Here is a 21,541-nt window from a genome sequence, read left to right on the forward strand (position 1 = left end):
GTAGTCATTGTGCGGTTCACATCTGCGTGCTTACTTGTCTGCTCTTGGAGTTGTCAGCGTGTTTTTGTGCTTGAAAAACCTTTGAAATTTTAAAAGTGAATGTTATTTCTCAAGTCATAAACTGCAATACTTCAGTTTCTGACAGGCTGGGACAGCAGCAATCTGTCAGAGACTGAAATAGTTCATGCCTCAAACATTGATATAAAGTTTTGTTCATTATAACAAAAACTGTATAAAGATGCTACAACCAAAGAAGCCTCCCTGAAGATACCTGACTGGGACTTTGGACTGAAAGTCAAACTGCTGAGATTAGATAAAGGGAAAACCCATTCTTCAATCACCTGAAACAAACAAGTAAACAAGGAAAAGAATGTGAGCCAAACCCAGCAGCTGTGCTAAGAATTGTCTTTGGCTTGCTTCCAGGTGGGGGAGGCCGTAGGCCACAGACCCATTTGCTGGGAGCAGGTTTGCAGAGATTTGCCCCCTAAACGAGGTGAGGGGAGGAAGTTTTGGTGTGTTATAACCTCTGCTCAGGGGCAGTGAACCCATCCTCCCTTACTCAAACTGGCTATGGAACCCCCAACCCTGGGAAGGCCACATCCATGGGATATTCATGTAAGAGGCAGCTGAGGGGGTGCCTTAATCCATCAAAGGCCCCCCAAAGTGCCCCCCAGAGTTATTCCTGAAGCCTTGCACTGCAGGACTGCATGTGATGCAACAAACCCAGAGTCTGTTGTAAGAGACAATGGCAAACTCACCCCTCAGGGAGGTGCCTGGATTTTCCTACCTGGCCTGAGCATATATTAACCCATCAGATTCTATGCTTTTTTGGGAGGACCTTCATCACCAAGATGACCAGCTGGAGAAGATCAACAGAACATCATTGGGATTCATGGAGTGGTGATATTTTCCTTATTCTGTCTCTGTCACTCTCTTTCTGTCCTCCCCACCTATTTTCTATTTCCTTGTTTCTCTCTGTCATATTTACTATCAAATAAAACCCATAATATTGTCACTGGCATCTGGTCTAATTTGCACCTTAATTCAGGCAGAGGCATTTCCAAGAACTTTAATAATCGGATCTTGACATCATCCCAGGCAAAAGCCAAACAAACCAGATTAAAACCCTGAAAAATGGTATCGAGTACTAAACATCCCCAAGACACTAACATTGTAAAATAACCAATGGTCCCCCTTCCTCCTCTCTCCCTTAGCTTTTATATCTGAGGTGACATCATAGGATATGGAATATCCCTTTGGTTAATTTGGGTCAGTTGGACTAGTTCTGTATCTTCACAGGATCTTGCTGTCTTGGGGTGATTTTATGATGATACTTTATTCCTGAATCGTTTGCTTTATGCCCAGAAATGTCTGCGGTATCTTTAAGATGAACCAGGGGATGGAGCCTGGGAGTCCTGGGCCTGGGCTCTGTTCAATTTCTCTCTCCAGTGTGTTGGGCGGCTGTTACTTCGTCGCCTTTGGCTGGAGTAGTTTTTGCCAACTTAAGAAAAAAACTTCTGTTTGTTTTGGTTTTTTTTCCTTCCCCTGGCCTGGAGGCTTTTCACTGGCAAATCCTTTCAGCAGTGTTTGTTTGTTTGTTTGTTTGTTTGTTTTGGTGTTGGGTTTTTTTCTCTCTGGCCAGGGAGCCTGCAGGACAGCTCCGGCCGGTCCAAATCCCGGAAAGACTGAGCCAGCAAAAGAAGGGACGTGAAACTCTACCAACTTCGCTGGCTGTAAGGAGAAGACCCACATCAGAAATCTGTGAAAAATGAAGTTCACTTTCTTGATAAAATTGAAAAAGTTTAATAAAAAGACAATAGAAAATAGAAATAAAGCAAAGGATTAAAAATGGCAGGGTGCTTGGCATTCAGCCAAGAGCACACCTGTCATCTTTGGAGGTTCCTTTTAAATACTTTTCCTATTACATTATCCTGTTGCATATTCATAGACCATTATGCATATTCATATTTTCCAGGAACTGTTTAGCATGGTCACTCCTTGGACCCTCCTTTTTAGAGCATGCGTGGTTTTGGCTGTGGTTTTATCATCTTCAGTTTGCGCCTTGGTCTATACTTTCTTCAGCTGACAGATGCTGATAGTTGACATATTAATAGCAGGGTCCTTATCACATGTTCACTGGATGTTATCCTGACTAAGCAGGCAGTTCACTTATATCAGTTACCACTACTACTGTGTCTAAGTTTTTGCTAATAGCAGAAATAAAAGCAAAGTTATTTTAACATTATACATATAGTATTCCTCTAAATATTTGCGAAAAGCCAACTTTATAATATGTATTTATAACAGATCCAACAGGTTCCCAGCTGCTGGGTGAACTCTTTTCTCCTCCTTTAACAAAGACAAAGAAGGGCAGTTGCCATCTTTGCCTCTCGGCCATGCAGCAAGGTGGGGGTGGGATGTAAGGTTCAGTTTTCTTTTTTTCCTGTGTTTTGTGGGTATCTTGCTTTGTCAATAAACAGTTTTACTTTTTTTCTCACTTTCATCCCCTAGCATCCATTCCTTTCATTGGCAGAAGAAAAAGGGAGTTATTGAAGCCCTTTCCCTCTAGAGGAAAAGCTCATTCCAGGTCATTTCCTTCTGAAATTTGTCTGCAAAACCGAGACACTTGCATACTCCCAGCCTCCTGACGGAGGGGGGCAAGAAAGGTTAGAGGGACAGCGCTGCTCAGCACTAGCCAAAACACTGGTGTGTTATTGTCATGGGTTGACCCAGGTCAGATTCCTGGCATCCATGAAAGCTGCTCACTCACTCCCTTCTGTAGCTGGACAGAGGAAAGAAAATTTAATGAAGGGTTCATGGGTTGAGACAAGGACTAGGAGAGATCACTCATCAAATACCATCAGAGGCAAAACAGGCTCAACTTAGAGATATAAAGTGGTTTTATTGCTAACAAAACCAGAACAGGATAATAAAAAGTAAAATAGGACCCTTAAAAACACCTTCCTCTCACCCCTCCCTCCTTCCAGTTGTACCTCCTACCCCAGTGACGCAAGGACACAGAGAATGGGGGTTATGGTCAGTTCATCACCTGTTGTTTCTCCCACTGATCAGAGGGAAGAGTCACTCCCTGTAGTGGTTTGTTTTGGGGCTTTACCTATTTTCTATATGCATCTGTTTGTTTTATACTGTTTCCCAATGGTTTTTCCCACGTACCCCATGTTTTACCCCATTATGGTTTATCCCAGTTACTGTTATTAATCAATCATCGTTTATATGACACCCAGGTCCTGTCTGTCATTTTGAGGTCTCAACCTGAAGTCTAGAAAATTCTGGTGAGGAATCCCAATGATAGGCAGAGTCCCGGTTCTCCTTCCCCCTTTGTTCCTTGATTTGTTCTACGGGTTGTCACTTTGGTTCAGGCTCACTCCCTTCCCATTCTGGATTGGTTCCAAACTGTTACCTCCCTACTCCCCCACCCCCATATTTAAGTTGAAACCCCTCGAGTTCAGCGGGCTTCAGCAGACTGACTCCTGGGTGAGAAGAGATACAATAAAACCCAGTTGAAGTTCCCCACTGGAGTTTCATTCCTTTATTTCTTGCATTGTTCACGCTGCTGCTGAGACAAGAACCCACAGGATCAGAACTGTATTCCAAAATACAGAACTGTACCTGCTTGCAGCACCGGTGCTAGAGCTAGCCAGGAAGCGTGGGCAAAAGCCCCGAGAGAAGCACCGCACCCTCACAACTCCCCTGCTGCACCTTGGGGTCCCTCCCACAGGAAACAGTTCTCTGTGAATTTCTCCTGTGTGAGTCCATCTCATGAGCAACAGCTCCCTGTGAACTGCTGAAATATTAATCCATCCTATGGGCAACAGTCCCCCTCAAACTGCTGCAGTGTGGGTCACTTCCACGGGGTGCAGTCCTTCAAGGACAGGCTGCTCCAGCATGGGAGCAGGGCCTCTCCACAGGCCTCCCACCAGATCACAGCCTCCTCTCAGGCATCCACCTGCTCCAGTGTGGGACTCTTCCACAGGCTGCAGGTGGATCTCTGCATCTCTGTGGGCCTCCATGGGCTTCAGGGGGACACCCTGTTTCACCATGGTCTTCACCATGGGCTGCAGAGGAATTTCGACTTTGTGCCTGGAGCACCTCCTTCCCTTCCTTGTGCACTGACCTTGGTGTCCGCAGAGTTGTTCCTCTCATATTTTCTCACTGTGCTCTTCTCTGTCTGAAATTAAATTGGCCAACCACTTTTTATTTCTTCTTAAATATGTTATCACAGAGTCATTTCCCCCATTTTAATTGGCCCAGTATTGGCCAGTGGCATGACTGTCTTTAGAGCTGCCAGGGATTGGCTCTGCCAGACATGGTGGAAGCTTCCAACAGCTTCTCACAGAAGCTACCCCTGTAGTGCCCCCCACCAAAAACCATGCCATGCAAACCCAATACAGTAATCAACACCCTCCCAGCTACCAATGCAAAGCACAGCACCATGAGGGCTGCTAAGGAGAAACAAACTCCCTCTCAGTCAGACCCAATACAGCAGATATTAAAAATATTCATCATAATCACACTACAAAACAAATACACAACTGTGTTGAAATTGGGAGGAAAAGAATTGGTTTTGGAAAGCAGTTATTGAATTCATGTACTGTGGATCTGCCATGGGATGTTCTAGCACAGATTATACCAATGTCCCAACATGATACAGCAAACATTTCTGCTTCAAAAAGAAGTTGCAGATTGCTCTGAAGATGCACACTCAATGAATATATGACTGTCCTGGGTTGCAGTGTAGGATGTACACAAAGTATTTATTCTATCACCATCTTCATGAACTGTTCAAACCAGGTGGGCTAGTGTTTTCCCAAGCCCCCTGCTTTTTCTGCTAATGGCCCATTAACGCCTTTGGGGTGTTTTCTGCTAATGACTTTTGGGGTGTCTCCTGCTAATGGCCCATGAGTCACAGGTAACTCCCTCCAGGGGTTATCTCTGTTAATGGGCCATCAAGGACCCATTTCACACTTCTCATGCTATTGTGAGATGCTCTGCCCAGGGGGAGGAGCCAAGCATTCTCACCTGGATATAAGCTGGGATTTGGGACAGTGCAAGTAGCACTTATCCACTGGATTCCCAGAGGAGCAGAGCTACCAGACCTTTCTACAGGATTACTGCTTCAGGAAGAGCACCTCACCTAGACTGCTTCCATCATCCTGCTCAGGTTGTATTCTGACTCTGTCAGTGATCCTTTGTGTTATTGTATTTATTTTATTTTACTTTTACCTTTTTACCTTTCTTCTTATTAAATTATATCTCTGACTTGGAGCCTCTCATTCATTTTGCTTTCAAACCACAACAATGACCACGGATGTGCTGCTGTGAGTGTGGGTGAGACCAGCAGGACAAGCAGAGAGGCACCAAAGAGGCAGCCAAAAGCTGCAAAGGCAACACACCAGGTTCACACTGCAGCTGCCCTGCTGTTGTAATTAGATGGTGTGTCTTGGAGAATATAAATCCCTATGCACTGCTGGGAATTCTGCATCACCATGTGGTTGATGGAAGCTGCTGAACTCAGCAAGTCACACTTTGGCTTCCAGGACCAACATGGTAAGGAAGGGAACAACACTAGAGCCATGACAAATAACATCTGCTATACAAATTTTCTACTTCAACTTTTTTTTTTAGGGTGTTTTTTCTTCTTAGTTTTTTGACATAGAATTGGATAATTTAATATTTGCAGGCTTTCTGTAGCATTTTGTTACCCTGAAGTAGCTGAGACCATTTCTCACTAGGAACCCAAAGACGATGGTTTGGTTGGGAGAAAACCATGTCTCCCTTCTGCAAGTGCTCAGTCTGGAGTGCTGGTCAAGGGGCAGCAGGTCCATTCAGTTCTGATCCCTAAGTTGCTATTGGCTGAGATATTGATCCATGCTGTTTGTCATTAATCTGTGATTTAATTATACAATTGAAAATATTTTTGCACTATCTTGAGGAAGCATCCTGGTTTTGTTCTCTTTCAAAACAAAACACTGTCCTGAGCAAAGTGATTGCAGAGATGTCAAAATTTCTGACTGAAAATTCATAAGCAATAAGGTCTGGAGTACTCGTATCTGAGGTATGTCTGCTGGAAGGTAAGGAGGGGTTTTTGCTTTGTTTTGAAGTGTTTAATTTTTTGCTATTTTCAGCTGCCTTTGTACTCTAGAAAGTTCAACTGGAACAAGCCAGTCCTTAAAATAAATTTGAGTGTGTGCTGAATAACTTTTACAAAATTATTTATTTATTTTCTATTATCTCTGACACTTGTGTGGCTACATGATATGATTCCTGTATTTCATGGGACAACTCAGAGTTCTGAAGACTGCACTTCCACTCTGTTCTTATCCATAGTATATTATAATAATGTTCTTCAAAAACTCCATGCTATTTGTTGTGATTTTCAAGTGTATGTGCCATTGTTACAAAAACTGTTAGTACAGTCTTTAATAAATTCTTTTAGCAGCATTTGAAATTTTCTATGGCAGTGTATCTGTAATTGTATTTACTAAATCATGTAGGGGAGAATCGCTACTGCATCTTTGTAAATTACACTTATTTGCAACTGTAGATGATCAACAAGGGGTATGAGTCAGACAGTTCCTCCCTCTTCCATGGTGCCCCTAACATATTTTCCTTAAATTGTTGGCTTCTGATAACATGCTGAAACATCACAGAAAAGCTTAGAGAATAACTTTTTTCTTCTTCTAGCTTGCCTTTAAGTCAAGTTTCTTTTGGACTCTTGTGGACTGACCTTGGTTGGATGCCAGGTGCCCACCAAACTGCTTGTCCTTGTTTAGGGCAAATTTTGGAGAAAACCTCTGAATGGGGTCCCTCTGGGGAGCAAACCCAAATGGCCCCTCCACCAACTGGTCCGGGAAAGAATTTCCTTGGAAAAAAGTGGAAAAAACCTATTTATTTAACAAACAAAGTGCCCACAAGCATAAAAAATTAATAATATGAAACAATAAAACCTCTCGCCATTCTGAAGAGAGATGGCCAAATTGAGAAAGTACTTGCCACAGGTGTAGCTCGGCTCACTCAGTCTCTTATCAGTTCCTTTGGTGCTGGAAAATGCTAAGGCCCAGGCCCCGCTGGGCCACAGGTGTGAGCTCCCGGTGCCCTTCTGGGTTTTCGGTCCAGAGCAGGTTCAAACAGTTCCAAGAAAAAGGAAAAAAAACAGTCCAGGGAACTTCTCTGTCTCAGCTAGCTAAAAACTAACTAAAAGCAAAAGACATCTCTGTCCAGCTGTCTGTCTGTGTTGCAGACAACACAGTCCAGGAGTGGAATGTGGAGGAGTGAGTGCAGTTTCTGAAAACAAACTCAGCGCTTCTCTTTCTCCTCACTTCACTCTCAGAACCAGTCTTAAAGATGCAGAACACAATATCCAACATTAGCAGAAGAGACGATTGGGGATACAAGCATCATAGTCACCCTAGGACACTGCTCTATCATTCCCCTTTCTCAGCAGGACAGTGAAGAGAAAATAAGATGGAAAACAACTCATAGGTTGAGATAAGGCAGTTTACTAAAGCAAAAGTGAATGGTTGTGTGCACATAAGCAAATGAAAAAAGGCCCAATGATTTTATTCTGTACTTCCCATCAGCAAGCAATGTCTGGCCACTTCCTGGAAAGCAGAGCTACAGTGCGCATAGTGGTTCCTCAGGAAGGTAAACATCAAATAAAAAATTACCCCCCTTCCTCTTCCTTTTCTTAGCATTTATATCTGAGCTGACATCATATGGTATGGAATATCCCTTTGGTCAGTTTGGGTCAGCTGTCCTGACTATGTCCTCTCCAAGATTTTCCTCAGTTACTGGTTTGGGGGCAGAATGTTGGAGAGAGCATTGATGCTGTGTCAGCACTGCTCAGCAGTAGCCAAAACATTGGTGTGTTATCAACACGTTTCTAACTACCTGTTGGTGGTTAGGTTTGCTCCTTTTTTACTTTAAAGAATTTTTTCCCCATGAGTTACCAAGGACACCAAATGTTGAATATTTAAGGATACTTGACCAAAACAAAGAGCTAGCTGAAGGTTTTGTTTTTCTTATCTGTTGTACTTCCAGAAGGGAGGGGGTAACTGCCTTCCCTGATAACAAGCCAGCTGTTAAAAACCGGGTAGGGTATTGTTTCTTAGCTCTGCTCAGTCTTTTACTATCCTCATGGGAATATCTTTTGTTAACACACCATCAAAGACCACCAATGGCATGACACATTTCATCACCCTATTGGGAGATGCTCTACTAGAGAGCAGAAGAGCAACCATTTCCACCTGGATAAAAAGGAGCCACAGGTATCACCACTCTCTCTCCGGTGTTTCCCACGGGACCCCCAAAGGAATACCGGACCCATTTCGGGACCCTTGGCTCCACAGGACCATCATCTCTGCTTCCAACAGGACCACATCTGCCACTCCAGGAGGGCTGACTTCAGACTGTTTCCAACGCCCTGATTAACAGGGTGTCAGGTTGTATTTTTCTGACTCTGTCAGAGGTTTTGTTTGGGTTTTTTTGTTCTGGGATTCCTTGTTTGTTTGTTTGTTTATCATTTTGTACTATAACATTTGTATTTTTAATATCTCGAGTAAAGAACTGCTATACCTATTCCCAAAATCTTTGCCTGACAGCTTTTTAATTGCAAATTTATAATAATTTGAAAAAAGGGAAGGAGGGGGGCTTGCATTCCAAGGGAGGCTCCAATCTTCCTTGGCAGATACCTATCTATTCAAACCTAGACACTATCAATCACTATGAGGGCTGCTATGGGGAAAATGAACTCCAACTCAGTAAGACCCAATACAGTCCTAAGGTAGCCTCCTGAAGGCGCTAAACAGAAAGCAAGCAGTAGGATACTTTACAGATAGGTGAATAAAACTAATTATATACCAAACTTGAATCATAGCCTTAGGTCTGATATGAACATTAATACTTTGTAGATGGTATTGACAAAAAGATGAAAAAATAAACCTTGTTGTCAAGTAGTCCCCCTTCTCATTTTGGGGATGTGCTCAAATAAATGGCACTCATATTTCATGATAATGTGGACCTCTGAATTTTTGTGATCTGAGATGCAATTTTTTCCTTAACTAATCATATGCTTAGCAATGTGAAAGTAACTTAGCTAACTCACAGTCTAGCTTGTAGCTGAATTTCTATTTCTAGCTTCATCGTGGGTGTTGGGTGGAAAGGGTTAAAAGCAGAAGAATGGCAAGGAGGATGGTAGATTTTCTCAAATGACCTTGCAGTTGGGAATGCCAAGACCAGGAGAATAACAGTGTGGGAAACCCCATATATTATGCTTCCTGCTGTTTATCTCCCATCTGAAAAGTAGAATTTCTGTGTAGAAATAATGTAGGTGTTTGGAGAGACTTGGATGCACTCTCCCAGACATGCTTGACCTCCCTGTTTTAGGAGAGACAAGATCAAAGCTCAGAGATCATATAAAGCACAGAGGAGGTCACAGCATGGTGGTAAGTTACTTGTGTGCAGGCCCTTGATATATGGGTGCAAACAGCAGCCCTGCTGCCCACTAGCATGGACTGAGCCTAACGGTGCCTGGATTCCTGCTCGTATGTCTCCACCCGGGTGTTGCTTCAGGATCCTTGGGCTAGCGAGGTAATGAAATAAATTTACTCTGCATTTCAGCCACGGTTTTGTGGCTGTTCCGGTTGCCTGCCTGTGTCTCCGCACACAATGAGGAAGTTATTAAATTTGCTGTCATATCTGTCTTAGGGTGGTTTTATGATGATACTCTATTCCCTAATCATCTGATCTATGCCCAGAAATGGTTCCCGTAGCTTTAAGGTAGGTCCAGGGGAGGGAGTGGAACCTTGAGGCTCTGGCATAGGCTTTTTTCAAAGCCTCACTCCAGGGCATGCTGGATGCGGTGCAGACTGGCAGTAAATTTGTCGCTTAGCTAGCTGTCATGATCTGGTTTAAACCCAAGAAAGCAAAGAAAGCTAAGTCTCCGAGTACAAACCGGAAAGAACTTAGAGCATTCAAAGTATTCCCCAAACTGAGATTGAAACCAAATGAGATTAAATTGTGGAGGCCCTTGAGCGTGTCAGGGAAACTTCTAGGCTAATGCCTTGCAAGAATCTACCACAGGCTTCGGGAAAGCCTCATAGCTTAAGGTGAGCAAAAAGGCTTCTCCCATGGTGCTCTTCAACATTATGTTAATCTACCTCAGTTTTGCTCTTCTCATTGGCCCATGGGCCTTGCCCACCTCTACTGTTCATGTGCCTCTAGTTCTCGAGGTTTCTCCTTTCCCTGTTTCCCCATTGGTTGTGGTATCTCTGATGGTCTGTCCTCATGTCCCCTATAAGTCATTGCCCTTTGCCCCTTGACCTCAGACCATTGGTTCCTGACCTCAGACTTAACCCTGGGAACTCCTTTGATCTGAGTCTTTTGTCCCTGATCCCTTTGGTGTGGTAAGAAACCTTCACTGGAATTCGTCATACAGAAGGCTCTTCCTGTCTTTCCTTTGCTGAGTCATCTGTGACGTGTGTGTGCATGGACTTGTGTTGCTTCGCGTATCTGTCTCTCAGGCCTGTCCAGCGTTCGGCTGGACCACCCTGCTAGCTCTGATACACCCAACAGTACCTTTGCGTGGGTCTTTGGCTCCGCAGCCCCTTTGCCTTGGCTGTCACGGCCGTGGTTCGAAAGAGGAGACACTCGAGGCTCAGGGAGAAAGGTTTTATTCGGGGAACACAGGGGCAGTCCCTGGTTCCAGGCCTTTGCCTCTGGAGAGTGACCCCCGGCCTGGTTTGCAGGGAGTTTTTGTTCCCCACAAATCTCAGGGGTGGGCACAAGTTACAAGACTAATGAAACAAAGCCAGGTGGGTAAGGCCAAATGCAATACACAACATTAACAAATCAGGTAAATTATGATGGGGTCCTGGGAGATCCACCAATCACTGTCAGACACCTCTCCTGAAGGTTTTGGGGCCTGGGGGATGATGGGCATGTGGGGGAGAAAATACATTGTGATGGGGGAAAATACAATAGGATGACCGAAACTCTGGGCAGAGGATTAGGTTGCCTTGGCAACTCTTATCAACTTCTGATAAGAACAATCCAAGACAAGAACTTTACCTGGCTAGGGTTAAAGTCCAAATCACATCAAACTTACAACTAAAAAACCTATGAGACAATTTCAGCACCCCCACACCTCCCCCTTTTTCTTTTATTTGTGTCACTGGTCTGGAGTGTAGATATCTGAATCGCACTCGCTGCTGGAGTCAGAGTCTGGTGGGAATTCGATGGCAGGTGTCACTGAATGCACTGAGGGGGTAGTAGTGGGGAAAATTGCATTCATGATCAGGCTTTTGACCAAACCAGAAGCAATGGCTACGATTAAAATGATGAACAGGAACAACAGTCCGGTTTTGACCCATGAGCTGGCAATGTTAGAGAGTCCAACACCTTTGAAGAGGTTGTCAAACCAGTCCCCTGTTTCTTGCTTGATGGAATCGACCATTCCTCGCAGCTGCTGGATTGATTTTTTTACGTTCTCAGCCTTAGATGACAGATTGAAGCAACACAGTCCTTCAAACTCCTCCCATGAATGTTGGTTCAGTAGAAGTAGATAGCGAATCGCAGCGCGGTTCTGAAGGGTTGCCTGCCTGGTAACCTGTTCCTCTGATAGGAGGTCACTTATAGCTTGAGTTGTTAAATTTGCCTGTTTGGCCACCCAACATTCTAAACGGCCTAATTCTCCCATAGATTTTGCTATCGAGACCCAGGGTAAGGAAACTGTCAGGGCTGTGGCCTTTGCCCTGGACCAGTGGATGATTTCCGAATTACAATCTGGGTCGAGACTTGTTAGGTCTCTTTTCTGGATTGGTACATGGAGAGAGGAATTTTTTCTGTGCCAATTGAGGATTTGAGTCATGTTTGGGGTAAACAGGCTCAACTTGCCTAGAGTGCATGGGCCTCTGATCAGCCGAGCAGGAATGCCTGTAAAAGCTCTGTCACCACAAATGAGGAAAAAACCTTTGGGTAGGGAACGGGGAAAGGGACTGTGAGCATCAGTGGAAGGAGTGGTAACGTGCAATTTTTGTGCACCAGTTTTTTGCTATATAAGAATCCTTAATTTGCAACAAATGATAAAATGACCTGGTGTGTTCGTCTTGGGGGGTGTAACGAAAGTGAACACAAAAAGGAGCTTTTGAGCACCCAAGAAGGTCTAATTCTTGGGGCTCTTGGGGGGCACGCAGGAGTGTTTGCAACCACTCTTTCCAAAAAGCAAGGGGATTTATGACAAAAGCAGAAGGGGCATCACCAATTTCTGTAAAGTGGCTAGCTTCAACAGGTTTTCGGTTGTATTTTTGTTGTATCTGGAGGAGTGAGAATGGAAACTCCTCCTCTTTCACAGGGATTCCTACCAGGCAGGAGGACATGGGATCTTGGGCTGCTGCTGAGGCTAGGCAGATGTGATCTTGACCTAGACTCTTTGCGAGGGTTTTCCATGCATTGGTTTTGGGCTGTGCAACGATCCAGGGGGTGGTTATCGACGGGAAGCTGAGCAGGACTGCAAGGGCAAAAACTGCTGTGCTGCGGACCTCCATGCTGATCACCTGGACTGCGGTTCTGTAACTTAGAAGAAAGGGGTCAGTTAAACAACCATCGAAAACACTCAGCTGGGGGAAACAGCTCTTCTGCTTCCTCTTCACGACAGAAAACCCAGGAGGGAAGAGTAATTGGGCTAGGAGGACTTGCCTCTGGGCCCGCTTCCTCTTCCTCCTTTTTCCTCCTTCTCCAGGAGGCCACAGTGACCTGGGGTACTTTCGTTTCTGAAGCCTTGGGGACATAGGGTCTCACATTTCTGGAGGGGATCCACCGCAAACCGGTGGGAGTGGAGAAGCAGGCGTACCCGCGCCCCCAGGTGACCAAATCGTGAGGACCCTGTATCCTCAAAGTTTCTGGATCCTTGACAAGGACCTTGGGCCTTTCCCGGGGCTCCAACTGTGAGCTCCCCCGAAAGTGCCTTGTCACCGGCGGGTTCATGGTTTCAAAGGAACAGTTAAGAAAATTCAACGTGAACAAGGCACGGGCTCGTCTTACAGATGGTGGCTCAATTTTGAGGATCGGTTGCTGCTGGCTGAGGACTCTTTTGAGGTTCTGATGAGTCCTTTCTACAATCGCCTGACCTGTCGGAGAGTGGGGGATCCCAGTCTTGTGTTCCACTCCCCATTGCTGCAGGAAACTGCAGAATTCTTTGGATCTGTATGCTGGACTGTTATCTGTTTTCAGGGACTTTGGGATGCCCAGGACAGAGAAAGCCTGGATGAGATGCTTGATAGTATCCCCAGCCTTCTCCCCTGTGTGGGCAGAAGCGAAAACAGCTCCTGAGAACGTGTCCACAGAGACGTGCACGTATTTCTGCCTCCCAAAGGGGGCAAAGTGCGTGACGTCTGTCTGCCACACTTCACAGCTGGACAAACCACGGGGATTCACGCCTGTGGGCATGGATGGGATGGCACATTTGTGACATTGTGGACAGCCAGTCACAATCGCTTTGGCCTGGTCACGGGTTAAGTTAAACTGCCTGACCAGACCTGGCACGTTTTGATGGTGAAGCTGATGGCTGATTCTGGCTTGCTCAAAACGGTTTGGCAGAGGGGCCACCTCCACAGGGGCAGCGAGAGCATCGGCTCTTCTGTTTCCCTCTGCTATGAACCCTGGGAGCTCTGTGTGTGACCTGGTGTGCATCACATAAAAGGGTTGCTTCCTGTGGGAAATCAGTCTGACCAGCTTAGAAAGCAACTTAAACAGAGTGACGTTGGAAACCTCCTGCAGCACAGAATGTTCTGCTCTAGAAACTATTCCTGCAACATAACTCGAATCTGTTACCAAATTGAAAGGTCCAGGGGACGTCTCAAATGCTCTAACGACTGTGGCCAGCTCAGCGACCTGAGGCGATCCTTCCATCTCAACAACCTCTGACTCCCACCTCTGGGTGAGAGGGTCCCGCCAAGTCATAACTGATTTGTGGGACTTTCGGGACGCGTCAGTGACGACGGTTAGAGCCTTAAGAGGCTCCTTGCTTTGGACACTTTTTAACTCCAATCGAAATTGGGCATCCAAATTGAAAATTTTGTGGGCAGGCCGATGAATAGAAATTTGACCAGGGTAGTTATCTAGGGCAAACTGCAGCGCTTCGTTCTCTTGAAGCAGATGCTCTAACATTGCTTTTGTAATTTGACCCGATTTTAATTTGATGGGCATGTGAATGCACTCAAAGTCACAACCAGCCAGTTCCCTAAGGCGAACTCTGGCTTTCCGGATCAGGTCAGCCATCAATTCTTGTGGCTTTGTCATTCTTTTGGTCCTGTGGTGGCTCAGAAAGACCCACTCTATAATAGAGAGAGGATCTTCTTTGCCTTGGACCTCCCTTGATTTTTGGATGGTTTTGCTGTTCCATTGGAAAATCATCCCATGGAGATGTGGCAGCTTTCCTAAGATGATGAAACGAAAAGGCAGGTCAGGTTTACATCTGTTGGCCTGTCTGGTGGACAATGCGTGTTGAATGTTATCAAGTGCAATCTTTGCCTCTGGAGTGAGGGCCCTGGGTGAACTCAGTTCAGCTCCCCCTTTTAACAAATTGAAAAGGGGGGCCAGGTCTTCGGTAGAAAGACCCAGCCAAGGTCTCACCCAATTCAGAGCTCCACACAGCTGATGGACATCTGCAAGGGTCTGAATTTGGGTCTTGATTTCCAATTTTTGAGGAACAATAGTCCTCTTCCCAATTTCCAGCCCTAGGTATTTCCAGGGTGGCATCTTTTGAATTTTGGATTCCTGCAGTTCAAAACCTGCATCAACCAGTGCAGACACTGTGAGGTCAAGGGCATGTGCCAACAGGTCGTCTGTTGGTGCGGAAATCAACACATCGTCGATGTAATGGTGTATTATTACTTGGGGCATCGCTGCACGCACAGGTGCGAGCAGGGAAGCAACATACCTTTGACAGATCACCGGTGAATTTTTTAAACCCTGCGGAAGAACTTTCCACTGATACCTCTTTCGTGGAGCCTCTCGGTTCAAGGTGGGCACCAAGAATGCAAACCGTGGGGCATCATCAGGATGAAGGGGAATGTGAAAAAAACAGTCCTTTATATCAATTACAGTCAAACTCCAGTTTTCGGGGAGCATGCTTGGGGCGGGCATCCCTGGTTGCAGGGATCCCATGTCCTCAATTACCTCATTAATTTTGCGGAGGTCGTGTAGGAGCCTCCACCTGGTCTTATCTGCTTTCTGAATGACAAACACTGGAGAGTTCCATGGTGAAGTGGTCTCTTCAATGTGGCCTTTTTTCAGCTGTTCTTCCACAAGCTCATTGAGCGCCTTTAACTTTTGTTTAGAAAGTGGCCACTGCTCTATCCAGACTGGTTCATCTGACAGCCAATTCAGCTTCTGTATAGGGCGCTCCTCAGTGACCACTGCCCGAAAAACCTTTGGAGGGTCAGGAATGTTAATCGTGACCCCCCATTGGGACATCAAATCTCTTCCCCACAGAAGTTCGTCAAAATCCAAAACGAAAGGGCGTAGAGTGGCCAATTGCCCTTTTGGCCCTTCAATTGTCACTGCCTTTTTTGACTGCTTGGCCAATTGCAAGCCTCCAATACCATTTACATGTTTGACAATGTCCTGCAGTTCCCAATGTGATGGCCACATCCTTTCTGGGACAACCGTCACATCCGCGGCTGTGTCCCAAGCTCCTTTAAGGAGTTTGGATTCCCCACCCATAGAAAGCTTACAGAAATCTTTTGGCCTGTTTGAGCCTATCTTTTTTACCACAGCGACAGTGGTGTCTTTGTCGCTTTCTCCTTTGCCACTTTCTGTGGCACTTTCCTCTGGACTTGCTTTTACTGCAAGCCCTTGCACTGCTGGGATGGCCTGGGCAATAATTTGACCTTTTGGTAGTGTTGGGAAAGATGAATCAGGGAAACCTTATAAATATGATTGTTTAGCAAAAGATTCTGAAAATATGAAACCTGTAATCGAAATGAAAGCGTACTTTGAGTTGTAGGATACCAAGTCTTAGTTACTAGATAACCTAAAGACAATAGCCTGGCCAGCTGAAGGAGAATCCCTTTGGACTGAACAATACCTTTCTGCTGGCTAAGGGATCCAAAGGTCCATGTAGCAAAACAGAAAAGTCTAAAGAGTAGTTTTTAGAGTTTAAAATATAACACATGGTAATGTAGTAGTTCTTATAGGCTGTATGTAGATTCTATAGGGTTTTGTGTCTTGTATTGGTTGGTCACTGTAAATTAGAATATTCATCACAAAAGGAGATATGATGTATTGTAACCTGGACCTCGCTCTCTTGGCTTCTCCTCTCTCTTCACGCTCTGGTCCCTGCTCTCTTGGTTTTCCCCCTCTCTGCTCTTCTCTTCTCTCTTCCCCCTGCACTCTAGCCCCTGCCACGTCTCTCTAGCTCTCTCCCCTCTTCTTGCCAGCTTACCCTCTTGCTCTCTCTCTCGTTCTCTCTCTCTGGGACTTCCCTTCAGCCGAGGCTGGTGGCTGAAGGGAAGGCCCTTTCTACCCACGACCCTTGCAATAAAACCACGTATTCTAGAATATCTCAAGTTTGCAGAATACCTTGTCCCTGTAAGTCACGGATGCTTCTACAGGTAGGAAGGTGGGTGGGTTTTCACTGCGGAGCCACACAACAAATCGCTCTGGGTCAGTTGTGATTGTCCCAGGGGCGACCTGTATGTCTGAGGGGGTGAACTTACAGTCCCCGATGACCACAAATTTTGTTTCCACCATGTGCCACGTGCCGGGTTCCTTTGAGATCATGGCTGTTTGCCACTGACTGTCCCGCAGGTGAAGAGGCTCAGCCAACTGGAGCCTAAAGGGCTCATACCTGTCCGTTGTTGTCAAGGATCCTGATGGCTCAGGCAATACTATGTGCCTCGGTTTCCCTTGTTTTGTCAGGTCCTGTGAAGACAGAGACAAATCTGATTTAGGTGACCTTTTTTTCTTTTTGGGTTATTTGGGCTGCCCGATTGGGGTCCTCACGCTGGGCAGTCCCGCGCTCCCCAATCAGTTTTTTGACACCCTGGTGTTCTTTTTGTTCTCCCTCCCCTCATGTTCCCTTTCCTGTTTTAAGAAATTGTCAAATTGTCCCTTCAATGGACACTGATTGATCCAGTGACCGTTTTTTCCACACAGAAAACACTGGCTGTTAGCTCGTGCAGGAGCGTTCTTCTTGTGTGGTTCTGGTGTTTTAGGTGTTTCCACGGCAGCAGCGGTGATTTTCTGGCCCGATTTTCCCTCTCTCAGGGCTGGTTTTCTGCAGCGTGGGACGACGGCGCTCACGGCTTGCAGCATCTCCTTGAGAGGAGGTGTCGAGCCTGGTTCTCTGGGTATGAGATTTATTGCAGCAGTACATTCCTCGTTCGCATGAGCAAATGCTAATTGCTGGATCACTTGTTTCTGTCCCTCTTCTCCAGCAAACTGCTGTTCCACAGCTGATGCAAGTCGCTCCACAAACTTGATATAGGGTTCTTGTGGCTCCTGAAAAATGTCTAAGTAATATTGTGAGGGGCCATCTGGTCGCATTTTCAAAAAGGCTTTGCAAGCTTGATTAGCTACAAACTCAAAGACATTTTGGGGAATGTTGGTGGCCTGATCTGAGGCTGCTTTCCAATCATCTTCACCTAACAGGTGGTTTAGGGTAATAGGATTGCCGGCATTGTCAGTCGCTGTGGTTGGATCCTCCAGCAAACCTGGCAGTGCAGCTTTCAGCAGTTTTCCCCAAGTGACCTCCCAAAGCTCAAATTCCATTTTGCTTGAGAGGCACTTGAAGATCTGCCTCAAATCAAAAGGGACAACTGTGATTCCACCAAAGGAAGTAAACAACATGCCTTCGAAGTAAGGGCTATCTCGCCCATACTCCTTTAAGGCTTTCATGAGATCCTTAACAAGCGTCTGTGACAACACTTTCCAGGTGGCTACGGTCGTTCCATGGCCCCGGCTCCTGCGGTATGTCACCGGAGTAACTGTGGGCACTCCACCTGGGTTTGCACCCCCGGGCTCCTGCTTCCCTCCCTCTTGGACCCCAGTCGCAGCCTCAGCTGCGGGTCCTGGGACAGCCGCCGCTTTGCTGCACATCTCAGATTCCCAGTTGTAAGCTGGGAGTGGCTCCCAGCCTGCCTGTGGCACGGGCGGCTGGGGCCGTTGGAAGCTTGGAAAAGCATTCCCCAAAGGAGGTGCAGTTGGGAACACCATGTCCCCGAGTGGGGGGTAGGGCGGGAACGGGGTCGGCGGGACTCCCACCGTGGAAGGGGGCTGTGGGGTCCATGCTCCGATCGGCATCGGCAGCAGCTGGTGGGGGGGCGGTGCCGGGGTAGGAGCAGCGCCGCACGGCATTGGGGGGGGAACAGAAGCTCCGTCCACGCCGCACAGGGGCTGCGGGGGGGCGGGCTGGGGCAGGGGTGCCCCAGCCGTGCCGCGCGGGGGTGGCGGGAACGCGGGCTGGGGCAGGGGCGGTGCCTCGCTCGCGCCGCGGGGGGCGGGGAAGGGGCTGCACGGCGCCATGGACGGCTGCTGCGGCGGGGAGGGGGAGGGGGGGCCACGCGGCCCCGCTCCGCTCGGCCACGGCTCCGGAAACCCGGCAAACGTGGCGGCAGCGCTGGCGTTCGGGGGGGCGTGGGGAGCGGGCGGCCACGGCTCCGGCGGGGGAGGGGGGGCCGGCCAGGGAGCGGGCGGTCGCAGCTCCAGGAACGGCGCTGGCAGCGCCGGGGGCAGCGGCGAGCCGCATGCTGTTCGGGCTGTGCCGTGATCTCCTCCCGGTCCCAGGAGCGGGACCAGGTCGGTGGGGGGGTGGGGTGGGGGGTGCGGGGCTTTTCCGGGACCGTGTGGGTCGGGATAGCTCAGCTCCGGGAAAGTGGGCGGAGGAAAAAGGGGGTGGGGCGGATACGGAGCCTCCCCGGCCCGGCCCGGAGCAGGAAACGCCCACTGTCGGGGCGGGGACTGCAGGGGGAGGGTTCGGGGCGGAGTCGGGGTGGCGCCCACACAGTAGGAGGCGGGTACACCCCACCCCTGACTCTGCGAGGGCGGGGGAAGGGGCGGGGGAAGGGGCGGGAGAAGAGGCGGGGGAAGGGGCGGGGACAAGCCTTGTGAGGAAAAAAGGGGCGGGTACGGGGAAGGGCCAGTGGGAGGGGGGTGAAAGGGATTCTGGGAGGGAGAAGGCGAGGGGGGAAGGGAACAAAGAGGCAATGGCTGCTCCTCGTGGCTGCTGCCATTACGGGCGCATTTTTCTTTGTTCTCTGAAGGGGAGTGACCCTCCGTGTCTCCTTTTGGGGGGTTCCCACAGCCGCCCTCGCTGCCGGTCCCAACAGGGGGGTTCAGGGGCTGTTTTTCCTCCTCGGCGAATGAGAAACAAACTCTGGGTTTGTTGGCTGGGGAAATCGGGGGGGTAGTGGGGGGGGTTTGGGCGTTCTGGCCAGCCAGACTGCCCTGGGAACCCTTCGCAGCCCGGCCGTGGCTGCAGGGGGCAGGGGACCCAGGAATTCTTAAAATGCCCGGAGAGGGGTATCCCTGGGGGGCCGGAGCATTTTTTAAAATACCTGGGGGGGTTTTGGGGGTTTTAGGGGACTTGGGGGGCTTGGGAGACCTGGAGGGGGGGAAAAGGGGAGACTTGGGGGGTTTGGGGGACTTCGGGGAGGCAGGCGGATGAGACTGGGAGGGCTGGAGAGACTCGGGAGAGGCAGGGGGAGGGGGATGGGGGGAAGGGACTGAGGGAATGCTCTGAGAGAATGCAACTTTGTTATCTTGCATCCCTGTGATCTCTTTTAAAGCACCTTTTATCTGCCACGGCCAAAATGCAAATTTTGAAGCTAGGACATCTCCTGACTTTGCTAACTTTTCCAACTTTTTAGAAGCATTTTCCCAGAACCAAATGCTGTTCACTTGGTCCGAATTAACATTCGGAAAAATGCAAAAACAAATACCTAATAAATTTTTTCAATCCCTTTTTTGAGTATTTAACTTTGGCAACAATTAAAACTCCAATTAAACTTTTAAAAACCTCTTTCTGGGTGGTGTTTAGTCCGTTTCCCATTCCGACTAGCTGTTACCCTTTTCACCACCCCTTCCCAGCAAAACCACCCCCCAAATCCCTGTGGGCGTCCTTTCCTAGGGGTAAGGGCTTAGGGCGGACCCCCGGTCCCCCCCTGTCCCGTCCCTCCTAGGGTTCCCTGAGGCTTTCCCAAGCCTCTGTGGTGGGTATTCTCCTCTCCCTTAGAGGAACAATACTCACCAAGCCCTCAGGACGCTGGGGACGTTGCTGGGGAAACCACAAGCCAGAAGGGGACTCCTCTGGGCAGGAGCGGTTCCCTTCGTCCACCAGGGGTGCTTTTTTGAGCAACCCCAGTGGCTCCGTGGAGTGCTGAAAACCTCGGACACGACAAGGCGACGTCCTCTCAGAAGGTCTCTGGGTCACAGGGTCCGAGTCTTCCTCGGGCCTCCATGTCAGCCCCCCCGGCACAGCCGGTCAAAAGGCGTCTGCAGGCCCCACAGTTGGCGCGCCAATCTGTTGCTTCGCGTATCTGTCTCTCAGGCCTGTCCAGCGTTCGGCTGGACCACCCTGCTAGCTCTGATACGCCCAACAGTACCTTTGCGTGGGTCTTTGGCTCCGCAGCCCCTTTGCCTTGGCTGTCACGGCCGTGGTTCGAAAGAGGGGACACTCGAGGCTCAGGGAGAAAGGTTTTATTCGGGGAACACAGGGGCAGTCCCTGGTTCCAGGCCTTTGCCTCTGGAGAGTGACCCCCGGCCTGGTTTGCAGGGAGTTTTTGTTCCCCACAAATCTCAGGGGTGGGCACAAGTTACAAGACTAATGAAACAAAGCCAGGTGGGTAAGGCCAAATGCAATACACAACATTAACAAATCAGGTAAATTATGATGGGGTCCTGGGAGATCCACCAATCACTGTCAGACACCTCTCCTGAAGGTTTTGGGGCCTGGGGGATGATGGGCATGTGGGGGAGAAAATACATTGTGATGGGGGAAAATACAATAGGATGACCGAAACTCTGGGCAGAGGATTAGGTTGCCTTGGCAACTCTTATCAACTTCTGATAAGAACAATCCAAGACAAGAACTTTACCTGGCTAGGGTTAAAGTCCAAATCACATCAAACTTACAACTAAAAAACCTATGAGACAATTTCAGCACCCCCACAGACTTGAAATTATTTCTCTCGTGGCCTCCTTGAGCAGCTTCTGAAGGAGACACTTCAAGAAGGTAGCGGCACTTTCACCATCCTGCCATGCCGTTACATTAAATGTTGATGACAAAACATTGATATATTTTTATTTAATAATAAGAGAAGCAAAGAGAAAGAAAGATAAAAGTTGAGAAAAGTTGGAAAAAGCCAGGGTTATTTTAAAAACCATAGGATAGGTCACCACCACACATTACTACCTTCGGTGCTACTGAAACGGAGTGGGGGGAGCAGAGCAGTCTTTGCCTTTTTTCTTCTGCTGTTTGAAGCATCTTATTTGCCTTCCCCGATCTCTGGAGCAGTTTGGGTGG

The sequence above is a fragment of the Zosterops lateralis genome (genome assembly GCF_965231275.1).
Source record: "Zosterops lateralis genome assembly, chromosome: W".
Lineage (NCBI taxonomy): Eukaryota > Metazoa > Chordata > Aves > Passeriformes > Zosteropidae > Zosterops > Zosterops lateralis.